The sequence below is a fragment of the Lissotriton vulgaris genome, chromosome 1_1 (genome assembly GCF_964263255.1).
Source record: "Lissotriton vulgaris chromosome 1_1, aLisVul1.2, whole genome shotgun sequence".
Taxonomy (NCBI): domain Eukaryota; kingdom Metazoa; phylum Chordata; class Amphibia; order Caudata; family Salamandridae; genus Lissotriton; species Lissotriton vulgaris.
Genome location: NC_141685.1, coordinates 1,431,178,376 through 1,431,191,612, shown reverse-complemented (window position 1 = coordinate 1,431,191,612; position 13,237 = coordinate 1,431,178,376). Strand labels below are relative to the sequence as shown.

Sequence of the window (13,237 nt, the reverse complement as noted above, 5' to 3'; positions counted from 1 at the left end):
AGAATGTCCCAGTGTTCTAAAGAACAACTAGAACGCTAACAGTCTTACTTATGACAAAAGTATGGCACACCTGAAGTCATCTTGATTGGAATAAAGTGGTAACACTTAATACATTTAATTTGAAAAGGAACAAAATGAGGGGTTTCATTTTGCCATAGAAAGTTTATATATATATATATATATATATATATATATATATATATATATATATATATATATATATATATATATATATATATTCCAAAAGACTGACGAAATTCACGCCTGCGCCTCTTGGTCAATGGCGGGCCTCGACGGGGTTTCGCCTTGCCCCTTTAGATCCAAGAAAATACCGTCATTAGTCGTTCATATGACAGAGAGTCGAGGCCCCGTTCAGCTTTGTTTAAGTGATTTTATTCGGCAACAACACCCAACGCGTTTCGCAGAGAAAGCGGCGAAGGCTGCGAAACGCGGTGGGTGTTGTTGCCGAATAAAATCACTTAAACAAAGCTGAACGGGGCCTTGACTCTCTGTCATATGAACGACTAATGACGGTATTTTCTTGGATATATATATATATATCACACAACATTCTTCCACAAAAGAATCAGAGGCCGCAAGGGGATTCAGGGACAAACATGCCATTTATTTCAATGGTCCCAGCGACGGCGAATGCATTTCGGCGATTGCCTTCTTCAGTGCCTCACACTGTAATGAGCCTCTCCCTAATGAAATCCTCCAGTGTGAAATACTGGCAGGCACTTGAGTTCCCTCCCCCTAATGCATTCAACACACCAATGGCAGTCCGTGTCGAATATGCCGGACTCCATGTCCCAGCATGCACAGTCTTTGGCGATGCAAGGTAGGTGGCGTGGGGGAGTTAGAAAAACAGGTCAGTGCCCGTTGCAGGAGGGTCGGGTGGTCGTAGAGCAGGGAAACTCACGGTGTCTGTCCTGGGTCCCCTATAACAGCAGCAGCCAGTCCTCCCAGGCAGGGTTGAAGAGCAGGGGCAGTCACATGTGAGACTTCACGCCCGCTCGAGATGAAATATCTCCGTCTGCTCCCATCGAGTCAGAGATTGATGGCGGACTCTGGAACTGTCGATCCCTCGACCTTTAAGAACTGCGAACATATATATATATATTCACTGAAAAAATCATAGGTTTCACACCAGTTATAGTTAGGAATTAGCATTTAAAAAAACCTATTAAATTCACTGAAAAAACCATAGGTTTCACACCAGTTATAGTTAGGTGGAAATTTTACTTGCATAAAACCATTGAAATTAGTGAATACATATATTAGCAAGTAATGTTTAAATATTTAAATATCTGTATCTGTGTCTCACTTTGTGTATAAGTGGCTGCATGGGTTGGTGAGTAGCTACATGAGTGTGTATATGGGTTATTAGTTGTTTTTTTGAGTATCAGTGTTTGTATGGTTCGGTGGGGGATATTACTTAGAGCACAGATGCATGAATGAGTGACTCACTATTTGTATGTATTTTGAAGACAGCATGTGTGCAAGACTGTATGGGTGAATGATTGTGTGTATGGGTGGGTTAGTGAGTATGTGTTTTTATAATTGATTGTTTAAGAGAGTAAATATGTTTCCGTTTCTGTAGAAGTATATGTAGTGGTGTTTATATAGCAGTATAATCAAGTAAATGGTTTTTTGATAGTTTATTTGCATGTGTGAATTTGTGTGTGAGTAACTATATGGATGAGTATTAGTGTGTAACAGGATGTATAGGTGTATGAGTACATATGATGAGTAAGTACATGCATGAGTGACTATATAGAACTGTTGGTGAATGAGTGGATGTGTATGTAGATGTTGGAATTACCTAATAAGTTGTTGTAATTGGTATTGGTTTCTCCTTTTTTAAGAAAATGTTAGTTTCTATTTTTGAATGTGTGTGTCAAAGGTTATTTTATGCTGATAGGAGGTCTGCCACTTTGTCACTGGATGATGTCATCAGTGATGTCATTTGAGATGTCATCAGTGAGGTCATGAGTGATGTAATATGTGACGTCATCAGCAGTGCATTGCACATGCAAGTTATAGGGAGTCCAACTAACTATAACGTGGGAATTTCAATGGTTTTATGCGAGTAAAATTTCCACCTAACTATAACTGGTGTGAAACCTATGGTTTTTTCAGTGAATATATATATATCTTCACTGAAAAAACCATAGGTTTCACACCAGTTATAGTTACCTGGAAATTTTACTGACATAAAACCATTGAAATTCCACGTTATAGTTAGTTGGACTCACTATAACTTGAGCGTGTAATGCACTGCTGATGACGTCACATATTACATCACTCATGACATGGTCAGTGACATCACTCATGACATCACTGATGACACCATCCAGTGAATGTGTGCCTTTCTGAAAAATAAATATGTTTTATATATGTATATGTAAAGGTCAATGGAAGAATAAATGTTTAAATAAGTGTCTTGGATGTTTTAAAAAAAAAAATTGACTGGTTAACTGGCTTATTAAGTGCATTTTAGTGAATACATATATTAGCGAATATTGTTAAAATATTTAAATGTTTGTATCAGTGTTTCACTTTGTGTATAAGTGGCTGCATGGGTTGGTGAGTAGCTACATGTGTGTGTATATGGGTTATTAGATTTTTTTTAGTATCAGTATGAGTGTCTGTATGGTTTGGTGGGGGTATTACTTAGCACATAGATGCATCAATGACTGACTCACTGTTTGTATGTGTTTTGAAGACAGCATATGTGCAGGACTGTATGGATGGATGAGTTTGTATATGTGTGTGTTAGTGAGTGAATGACTGTTTCACTAGTGTCTTTATCAGTAACTACATATGTTTTAATCTAGTATATGTGAGTATTGATGTATATAAGTGAGTATATGTGAGAGTGAGAGATTGTAAGAGTTCCTGTTTAAATAAGTATGTGTTTCTATAAGTGATTGTTTAAGAGAGTAAGTATGTGTAAGTTTCCTTAAAAGTAAGGTGGTAGTGTGTGTATAGCTGTATATGCAAATAAATGGATGTTCAATAGTTTTTTTGCATGTGTGAGTATGTGTGTGAGCAACTTTTGGAAGACTGTCAATGTGTTACAGTATGTATAGGTGTATCACTACATATGATGAGTGAGTATATGTATGAGTGACTACATAGAACTGTTGGTGAATTAGTGGATGTGTATATAAATGGTGAAATTACTGAATTGGTTGTTGTAACTGGTATGGGTATCTCCTTTTTTAAAAAAATGTTAGTTTCTATTTTTGAATATGTGTTTCAAGAGTTAAAGTGAAAGGAGGTCTGTCACTCTGTCACAAGGATGGTGTCATCAGTGATGTCATGAGTGATGTCACTGACCATGTCATGAGTGATGTAATATGTGACGTCATCAGCAGTGCATTACACGCGCAAGTTATAGTGAGTCCAACTAACTATAACGTGGAATTTCAATGGTTTTATGTCAGTAAAATTTCCAGCTAACTATAACTGGTGTGAAACCTATGGTTTTTTCAGTGAATTTAATAGGTTTTTTAAATGCTAATTCCTAACTATAACTGGTGTGAAACCTATGTTTTTTTCAGTGAATTTCATAGGTTTTTTAAATGCTAATTCCCAACTATAACGGATGTGAAACCTATGGTTTTTTCAGTGAATTTCATAGGTTTTTTAAATGCTAATTACTAACTATATATAAGGCCCCAAACCTATATTTTTTCTTTGAATTTCAAAATTGTGTTAATAGCAAATGTCTAAAGGTATAAAATGTAATATTTTTGAAAAAGAATGAATCCTATACTTTATTTGTATTTAAAACAATTTTTTTAATGTATATATATATATATATATATATATATATTTTTTACCCAGGAGCGCTCCCGGGGCGCGCCCCGGTGAGCGCCCCGGAAAGCGTAGTCTTTTGAAGCGCCCCAGGGCGCGCTCCGGAGAGCGTCCCGTGAGCGCTATTGCCGCGAACGAAAACATCATTTTGACGTATCGCGTAGCCGCGTCCACGTGATACGCACGGCGTAAGCATACCCGGAAGCACTTGAGCGAATACGATCACGCAACGTAAACATGTGACGCGCTTACGCGACGCGCCCGGGGGCGCGCCGCGTAAGCGCGTCGGTCATGTGACCTGAAAATAACGCTTTTTATTGGTGCAGAACAGTTTTGGTTTCATAATGATGAAATCCCTGGTCTTGTGACCTGAAAATAACACTTCTCATTGGTTCAGGCCTTTTTTTTTTTCCAAATGATGAAAGACCCCACCTTTTTTCCTTATTCTGACTTTGTCCTTTGACTTAGGAAGACCTGTTTTGCAATCTTTGAGGTATATTTTGTACTTTGAAATGGCTTCAATAGCAGCAGCAGCTGGAGCATCTGCACAACCACCAAGAGGACCACCACAAGATTACATTGGTGGTCAACAAGAGGAGAAGGAGGAGGAGGAGGAGGAGGGGAGGAGAAGATGGCTGCAAGAACACAATACCCCATACCAGCAAAAACCACACATTGTATGGGAGTTTTTTTCGATCCCAGAGGGCAAGAAAAAAGTAGATGCGGCCAAGGTGACTTGCCTAATCTGTGGCGTGGAACTTTCCAGGGGAAACCCTAACAAGAAATACTCTTTCGGAAACAACACCATGATTCGCCACATGCAGCGCAGGCATCCAATCAACTATTCTGCTGCAGAGATGAGGGAACTGGCCAGTAACCTTCCCCAATCTTCAAGCTCCACCTCCCAAAGAAATCAACCCACTCCAACGGGACCAGAGGCAAGGGAGACGATCCCTTGCATTCAGCCACGGTTTGGGGATTTCCATATAACATGTATACATTGTGGTAAGACCATCTCCTATGGTGAACTGAGCATAAAGCTCATCGTCCTTGCTGGGGACAACCACAAATGCCCCAAAAAACACTAATTTTTTCTTATTTTTTTTTCTGCTCCAGTTGAGCCATTTTCAATTCCCTGTTTTTTCGTTTATCCCCATAAAAATACCAAAAAAATATAAAATAGTTCATAAAAGCCAAAAAAATACAAAATGTTCCAAAAACACAAAAAAATATAAAACAACAAAAAGAAGAAAAAAAACAGTTCTTTTTAGAACTACCTCCAATTTATAAAAAAAGGCTACATTTTTTAATAACACTGTCATTCTTCTTTCCCCATCTGCCGCTCCCCGGTCCGCTCCCCGGTGCGCGTACCGGGCGCTCCCCCCGCGCAAATCAAAAAAAAAAATATATATATATTTTGCACCGCGGGGCCCTTTTATAGCCCCCACATCAAACCTAGGGGTTCAGGGGGGATCTACCCTGCCCCCTTATGGTCATTTCCCCCCTTTTTTTTCCACCTCTTGTTTCTCTATCCTACTGAGACACAAGATGGCGGCCGGTCCGGACTGTTTCGAATGTTTACAGACACCTGAGAGCCAATCTGCTTTCCGTGCGCACCTCGCGTGTCGCTCCCCGGGGCGCGGCCATAGATATATATATTTTTTTAACCTAAATTACTCAAAATCCACTGGAGCACATATCTTGAGACATAGCAAAGGCACATCGGGCTACCAGTCCCTACAATTTTGCCAAGTTTGGTGGAAATCCATTCAGCCGTTCGCGCTAAAAGTGAGTTCGACCGCCCTATGGAAATTAACATGGGGAAAACACGTTTTAGGACCCCCCCTTTTATCTTGGCCCCCGCTTGACGAATCCCCCCCAAACTTTCAAGGAAGGACCGGAGCTCCGCGAGGCAAATTTGAGGAAATTTTCAGGCAGATTCGTCAACCGGCGCCAAAGTTATTCCAAATAGAATTTTGAGATTTTGCATTGAAAAAAATCCTAACTATAACTACCTACTGGCGACCGCCAGTAGGTAATATATTTTATATATATATATATATATATATATATATATATATATATATATATATATACACACACATATCCAAATGAATTGTCGCTGAGCCCAAGCCTCTTGCGGCGAGCACACTGCGGGGTAGCGAACCCCTAATAAATTCCACCAAGTGTTCCACCTTCACAGCACGTCATGTGACCGCCAAAAATATAGAGAGCATGCTGCGGCTCGAGTTCATGAAGTGTGTTCATTTAAAGAGGTGCAGCAATATATCCTGACATGTTTCAGAGCCCGAAGCTCCTTGATCATGGGTCAGGTTCCATTTCATTTCCGAACAGTATATTCCAATGCAACATTCAATCTATTTTGTCAAACATAAAAGACACTCTTCAATATTGCCCGGTTGAAGGTTAACATTTTGACATCATTATATTTGCATTTTCATCATTTTGTTTATGGAGCAAAAAAAATCTCTTCAGAGTTTCACTCATTATATATACCTCGTAATACTGACATTCATGTGTTTTTATGCTATTGCCGTGGATACCTATGATATCTTCTTTCCCACATTTTATTACATAGAGGGCTTGTCCATTCTATCTGTGGAGACACACTCGATACTTCTGTGCAACTTGAGTAATTACAGGTATGTTATAGGAAGGAAATAGCATTAAAAAGAACATAGAAATTCACAGAATAAACAAAGGTTACAGGGACGTCCTAGTTAGGTTCAGATTTTCTATACACAAAACCAAAGAAACTCAGCAGTCATAGTTACAGTTATCTCAAGTAACTATAACTTTTGCCCTAGCCATTCTCTGCTAACTACCCCACTTATTATATCACTCATAATACCATCTATGACATCATTTATAATAACTGCAACATTTGCTATAAAATTATTGATAATAAAACTATGCATTGCGGGGGTGCAATTTATAGTTACCTTAGGACACGTGTAATAGTTCCTTAAAACAACTGGAATTAGAACTGCTGAATTTCTATGGTTTTGTGTGTGTGTAAAATTGGAATCTAACTATAACGTCCCTGTAACCTTTGTTTTTATCAGTGAATACATATATATTAATACGCACAAAAGGTGATGGGAGGAATGCTTTCAAATAGTCTAACCACTGGTAATCTCTCCAGGTAAAATTCCAATCCATTGTTTTTAACGCGGTATGCCACTGTAGACATAGACCCTCATATGTAAATCAATAATGGCCCTGTTAATTATGAGAAGAATCAATCCCAAACTGGCAGGCGAGGCCCCTCCAAAAGGGACCACAAACAATCTCAGACAGGTTTCAGACTTTTAGTCTTGTTACGCCTCATCAGTGAGGTATAAGTTTCAGCCTATGACATAGCTAGCAATGGACCAACGTGTAGGCATACCCTTGGCCGCTTACTGAAAACACTTAAAAGGTGATGGGAGGAATACTTGCAAATAGTCTAACCACCGGCAATTGCTTAGTCTAGCATTCCAAATCATCGTTTTTCACCCACTGTGGCATCTCTAAACAAAGGCCCGCCATGTGGAAATCAGTACTGACCCTGCTTGCTGTTAGAACATTATATATAAATATATCATACTTAAAAGTAAGTCCTGTTTCAGTGAGCAAAAAATCTAAAAAGCTCTGACACTTACCAGTTATGGTTTGCACTATACAAAGCACACCATAACTCATGACCCCTGTATGTTTTACTGTTTGTAGGTTTTTTTTAACATGCCACTGTCTAAGGTGTGTGCTTTCTTTGCACCAGTAAAAGTCATATTTCCTGTGATGTGTGTAGGAAAGTAGTGTCTGCTTCTTATGTTTACCCCCTCTTTTTGCTGATGTCCCACTGTTTTTGGCCTAGACTGACAGGGATCCTGCTATCCAGTATCCCAGTCTATCCGCTTTCTCCTGTAAAATGATAAGCATGTGCTTTAGGTACACTCCAGATTGGATTCTGGGTTACCCTTAACAGTCCCTAGTATATGGTACACCACGTACCCAGGGCATAGGTACCCTAGAGGCATCCCATGGGCTGAAGCATGTATTGTGCCACCCCTGAGAGGTCATCCAAATTGACACGACAAGCCTTCAACAGCAGACTGTGTAAGCTGGTGACTTGCACCACTTACTTAAGATATAGGTTCACTATAACTATCTAAATCACTACATTTAAATACCTATCAGTTACCCCTATGGCAGGCCTTAACAATCCTGAAGGTGGGGTGCTGAGTTTTATGTGAGAGGGTGCCCCTGCATGAGCAGAGGCCCTCTGCTGCCTTCGGAGACCCTTCTCCATGATTGTCTGCGATGCAGCCAGACATATATCTTTAAGTGCATTATAACCTCGCGGTAAATGCTAACTTTACAATGGCTGCTTAGAAACATGTTGTGTTTGGTGTCAAACACCATGGAATCATACCTCTCTGCCAGTAACTGTTGTGGGAGGTATGATTCCACCCTTCTGAAGGGACATATGTTGGTCACCGGTATACACAGTACCAGCTTTCTTGACCTGGGCAACACAAAATGGATGCTGCCAGCCACAGACCCGATTCTGCTCTCCTGCTGCGGAGCCAAGCTCGCGCAGAGAAAGGCATGACAATAGGCATCCTGTCACAGGGATGTGTAACCACCTCACAGACAGGATTTAGTGTATTGGGGCTGCGTGGGTGCACTCTTAGAGTGCCAGAAAGTCTGCACTGGGGGCACATATGGTGTCCCTGTGCATAGTCCAGCTCAAACCAGTTCCAGGAGCCATTTGCTCCTGCTTTGGCGCGAAACTGGACAAAGGACATGGGTGTAGCCAACTCTCTGTCCTGCCCCTCCCCTAGGAGGGTCCACAGAATCTTTCCAACCCCTTCCCATGGGTATAAAGTGGGTTACCTGATCACAGGACTTTACATTTTACCTGGACAAGATTCTGATAAGAAGAAACCAAATACATTGATGCCTGCACGACGCTGGATGACTGAAGAATCTCCCTTGGAGTAAAGGAGTTACTCCCCTGCAAAAGCAGGAACCTAAACGCAACTGATCGGTTTGCTTCTCCCAAGCTCCTGAGGACTCCAAATATTTCAGTAACACAGGAGGTGGGTGCCCGAAAGTCCCTGAGGTCGATCTGCCCTCTCAGCGATTCTGAGACCAGTATTCTTCGTGGGGACCATGCAACCCGAACCCCTGTGTACCGCGTACTTTTGCAAGTGTATGTGCTTAGTGACGATTCCTGAGACTGTGCTTTGGACTTCATGTAGTCCTGACCCCAAGCTGTATTTGCACCGAAGATTTCCAGCCTCCACTCCACGAGTGTTGTGTGGGCTGGTGCTTTGCAGACTTGCTTAAGGGCTCCTTGTGATCCCTGGTCTGTTGGCCTGTGGGTCCTTGCGAGGGTCACCTTGTTAATTCTTGGGCTTACTTGGTTGCTTCAGTGTGCCCTGACTCCCCATTGCTTGAAGAGTCCCCTGGACCTTGCTGGTCCTCACCGTAACCTGTTTCCTCTGACCACATGGGTTGCAGTTCCAAAGGCTTGTTGGCGCTCCAGCCGGACATCGACCCCTCAGCTCTCAACATCCTTCGTGGGACAGCTCACCTCCGGACTTTGGTCATCCTCGACGTCTCCTGGTCCCTGTGGCTGCAGAGTCAAGCAACCCTTCTCTCCTGAAGCACTCTACATCGGTGGGCATTCGACTACAGAGACCCTGGTCACCTGCAGTGACCCAGACTCTGTATCCTGTGCTTTCAGGTTCTTCTCACCTCGAATCCCGGCTTGGGTCCCACCAGTCACTCTTCACCCTCCTGGCAGCAGGACTTCTTCGCAGCTCTCTATTGCAAACGACAAAGTTTTCCGACACCACTTGACCCCCTATGCACCCGGTACCTCTGGGAAAGATAACACGGGTACTTTGGTACTCACTGGTGGGTTGACCTTAGAACCTCCTAAGTTCCTCTTAGAAGTGTCCTTAACTTGTAATTTTCCAACCAAGACTTTCCCATAGAGTTGTACGGAGCACGCATCTGTGTTTCCTGATTGCACCCATCCTCCGTGGGCTCCCTGTGTCACTTCTCTGGGTGGTTCCTTGGGGTCCCAGTGATTCTATATTTCCTAGGCCCTGTGTCTATTGAAGTCGTTGTTGTTATACCATTTCTTTAGTATATGGTTCGGTCTCCCCCTGGAGCCCCCTGTGTATTTCCCTATTTACAAATGTTCTATTGATCTAGTATTGTGTGCTTTGTGCACTAGTCTTGTGTAGAGACTAGTAGAGTGTGTTATATTAATAAATACATATTTTTATATAAACACTGTGTGGTTCTCCTTTCATTTAGCCATTTAGGAGGTGATTTACTGGTAAAACAAACTGCTTAACATTCCTTCACGATTAAGCATGAAGGCTGCTCTCCATAGATACCATTAGGATAGCTTTCAATAAGGTTATCTTTGACCTCAGACTTCATAAGGGTTGTGTGGCCTGGTACAAGGTGCCCACTTTAACTAGTGGAGTACAAAGCCACAGGAGTAACCCATAGACCGGGTAGTGATCAGGGTGAATATATGCAAACTAGCAACAAAAATCTCAACCGGATTCAATCATTGTTCATATATATGTATGTACAAGACATTACGAGAAGGACAACAAGAAAAAGTGGGAGACTCAAAGTAATTTTGCTGTATATGCTCATAGCATCATATATTTAAAAATCAATTTATACATCACAGTTATATCAGCACTGTTAGCATAAATGCTTAGGCAACCCTAAGGAACTTAGTGCACATTGTGCTTGTGACAAAGGTGATGGCGCAAGTGACAAGTGAAGTACACAGCGCTAGGCGCGAGGTGAAAAAAGTGGCATAAAATATATATACAAAGTTTTTGGTTCAAGACAGGAATTTCAGGGCAATTAATCAAGGTTTCTGGAATGACTTGATAAACCAACTATGAATGTGCCCCACAAATTGCACTGGTAACAATGGCCGATGGCGTTTCGATCCTAGCAAATCATTATCATCATCAGGACCGGGTGACCAAGATTGTGAGTGCTGAAGCTCGTAAGGTGTGGATCCACTGCGGAAGTTCGGAAAACTAATTTAAAGGTGCAGAGTCGGAGCCCTGATCCACTGCATCGGTTTCAGGCTGTTGTTTCCTGGAGAATGCGGCGTGTAGGATTCAATACATCCGGCGAGTAATCCCGGGCCAATGCGGCAAACATACATATATGTGAACAATCATTGAATCCAGTTGAGATTTTTTTGTTAGTTTGCACTTTAACTAGTGGACAGCATATACCAACCCACCTTCTCATAATATGTATTAAAACTTAAACCGATTTGTAACCCTTATCTGCTAGACTGACTAGACATGACTGACAAGCAACCTTTATTGTTTCATTAAGCTTATATGCAATGGATAATTTTAATTTATTTACAAGCGTATGACCGCCATGTTTAGGGAATGAAGGGATATCTTTGGCTTTCCTTTGTATGTCTGAGGCACATACCTTCAATTAAAACAATTAGCCATATCACCATCTTTTGAAGACCAGACTTATTTGGCTTTGCAAAAGCTTGCTATTGTTGTAATGCTACCCACAGTTATACATGTACTTTCTGGAATTGATTTAAGAATGATTCAAAAGCTGGACATCCCTACTGAACCTTTCAAACACTTCAGAGAATAAGCCCTCATTTATGTTCCAGTTCCAAGCACGACCTAGATTATTGTCCAAAGAAGCAATGGTAAGGCTTCATACTGGTTAGTAGGGACCCGCACCAAGACCCCTGACAAAGCAACCACTGCCATAACTTCTTTGAGTGACTTTGAGTGACTCTTAAGTCAAAAATACTTCGTTTTCCAGGAAGCCCACAACTTTCCTCAGTAAAGAAAATTGTTGGATCCAACAATCACGGTCTTAGCAAGCACTTATCAATGTTACCTCTGGACAGGAACTGATACTTAAAGAACATACAGATTGAATTGTGTGTGAAAGAGAGGCATACATTAAACAGACAGCTTTCAAACAGTGTAGTGTATTCCTAAAATATTTATGTGTATTTATTGAATTAAAAATACTTGGCAATGGGTAAATTTAGACAGAATCCCAAGCACTTTTTTCACCACGCTGCTAGCAATTATTCAACTTTGGCAAATGTTTTACACTTGCATCTCAACCTCACCCCTGTTGGTTAAATATACATTATTGCATCAATCTGCCATCCATTAGAGCAGTCTGGTACATATAAAATTACCTTTAGTAGAACATATATATTAACACCAGATTCAGTATGTTCAGGTACTATTCACCACGTTTTGGGTGAATGCAGCTGTGTGAATAACTGCAAAATTCTGAGTATCCAATACCATGTACTACTACCCAGAACTATGCTATGCTAGTGAAAAGTAACACAAACAATAATACATTTACCAGAGAAATTCCGAAACAAAATTCAAAACTAAATGCATCATGCGAAAGTCAACAATGTTGCCCTCAGGTTTGAACTAAAATGCAAATATGTTTTCCAAGAGGATTTATTATTTTCAATAGAAATTTACTACGTATTAGTTTGTGGGATGATTCAATCAATAATTGTGTTGTCCTCTGTCTTAAAACAAATAATTAATGAAAGAAGAATGTAGCTGCTTTGGTTGTAATAGTGAATTGTGAGGTAATCTGACTGAATGAACATCTCCAACAGTAGCCTAAATGAAATAATTGATATAAGTAATGAGAGCTTTGCTTTGTATGAAAGTATAGAAATATAACTCCTAAGATGTTGTGCGCCTCTAACATGGGTTTGAGGTTATACAAAATACTTGCTGCTTTTTCACCGGAAACTGGTGCAGGATGAAAATAAAAATGCAAGCAGAGTAACAAAAATAAAAGTAGAAGGGCACTCACTCTACTTCTGCCACACCCCAATGTACTGTACTGAGAATGCAGTCACAAGGGGGAAAGTGCATTTCTTTTTCCTTCAACTGACACGGTCTCTGGTCCTGCAGATTCTTCCAAATATAGCGGAATTCCGAGCCCTGAAATCAACTGTCTTTTAAATCAACTATCTGTCCTTTGTCTCTCCCACTTATCTCATCCTTCAAACACCAAGTTATCCATATCTCCCAAAAAGTTTAATGTCCAGTCCTGCTTTAAAATGTTTTGCACAATTTATTTGCAGTCCAAGGTGGTATCTTGCTGGCTCAATAAAGCTTGATCAGTGGTTACTGCCACATCCACTGCTCGATAGGTCGTCCACTGCAGCACCCTCCATGTTCAATGACTTTTCAACTGCAAATAATCTTTCTAAAACGGATGTAAACGTTTTGCAGATAGTTCTAAAATGACATTGAAATTCTCCAAATTAGCGGTGACGCCATTGAAAACCCCTATATCATTTAACCAGTGAGTATAT

At 40.8% G+C, this 13,237-nt stretch overlaps 1 protein-coding gene across 5 annotated transcripts in view; it reads left to right on the top strand.

The window, feature by feature from the left end:
• Positions 1-13,237, top strand: part of LOC147750644 (uncharacterized) — a 176,597-nt gene that overhangs the window by 101,648 nt on the left and 61,712 nt on the right. The window lies entirely within an intron of this gene.